Raw genomic sequence first — 1,018 nt, 5'->3', positions numbered from 1 at the left:
TATGTATGTAAACACTTCCCCCTCCCCCTTCCCCAGCGCAACCTTTAGAGGCAGCGAACAACAAAATGCCGGAATGTCTGAGTGGCCGCGTGCGCGAGGTATTCAGTTCGCGTAGAGAGAAACCCGCTGCGAGAACCGTTTGTGCCGGCGGATTCGGGGCCCGCGCTCCTGAAGCGCGCGAAACTTTGAAAAGAGCGGCTCATTGTCTTTGCGATCTGGAGCGCGAGGCAATGCCGCCGCCGTCGCCGCCGTCAGGCTCAGCCGCCCGGCAGACGGACGACGGGCGGCGTCGAGGTGCGGCCGTCCGCGTCGACCTGGACGACCCTGGGCGCGCCGCGGGTGTTGAGGACGACCACGGGGCTGGCGCCGGCGCCGGTGACGACGGTCGTGGGCTGCTGGCGGACCCGGCTGGGGGCCGCGGGGGCCGTGGCCGCGGCCGAGCAGGCAACGGCTGGCTCTACCTGGAAAAGGGGCAGGTATATTCGTAATCACCTTTTAAAAAAACTTTTTGGATTTTTTCTTCTTTTACAAATCGTTAAGTATACACAAGGTAAAACACTGCTGAAAAGTGACAAGGGCGTAAGTCCAACGCAAAGTCCGTTGACTTACGTCCTTTTCACTTTCCACCACACCACTGACATCACAGACCTGATTCACGACAACCACCGGTGGTGGAGCTTTAGGCGTGGGTCGACGTGGGAAGTACCCGTACCGTATCACGGGCTGTGGCACGTAGATCACGGTCTTCCTCTTCTCCCTGCCGAGAAAGGAAATGCAAAAAAAGAAGGTTTAAATAAAACATTTTTTTTTCCTCCTTGCCGCACGTCGCACGTCGGGATGAAAAGGGGGAGGCGGGGACAGGAGTAAGGGGCAAAAGGAAGGCGGTGATATAAATCTACTCACGGCTGTGGCACGCAGGCAGGCGGTGCTGGAGATGGCGGCGGCGGTGGAGGAGCCGTCGAGGGTGCCGGCGCGGGCGTAGGGGGTGTGGTGGGCTCGGGCGAGGGGGGCGTCGTGG

General features: G+C 60.1%; 1 long non-coding RNA gene across 1 annotated transcript; it reads right to left on the bottom strand.

Annotated features, from left to right (window-relative positions):
- Positions 1-29: 29 nt before the first annotated feature.
- LOC127750262 (uncharacterized) lies at positions 30-1,012 on the bottom strand. The gene is made up of 3 exons (XR_008011598.1): positions 904-1,012; positions 649-757; positions 30-461 (listed from the first exon to the last, which is right to left on the bottom strand). It is a non-coding gene; the product is annotated as an uncharacterized LOC127750262 (long non-coding RNA).
- Between the last annotated feature and the right edge of the window lie 6 nt (positions 1,013-1,018).

This window comes from Frankliniella occidentalis, unplaced genomic scaffold (genome assembly GCF_000697945.3).
Source record: "Frankliniella occidentalis isolate FOCC.00 unplaced genomic scaffold, Focc_3.1 Scaffold160, whole genome shotgun sequence".
Lineage (NCBI taxonomy): Eukaryota > Metazoa > Arthropoda > Insecta > Thysanoptera > Thripidae > Frankliniella > Frankliniella occidentalis.
The sequence above is the reverse complement of the archived record's forward strand: the minus strand, read 5'-3'. Positions and strand labels throughout refer to the sequence as shown.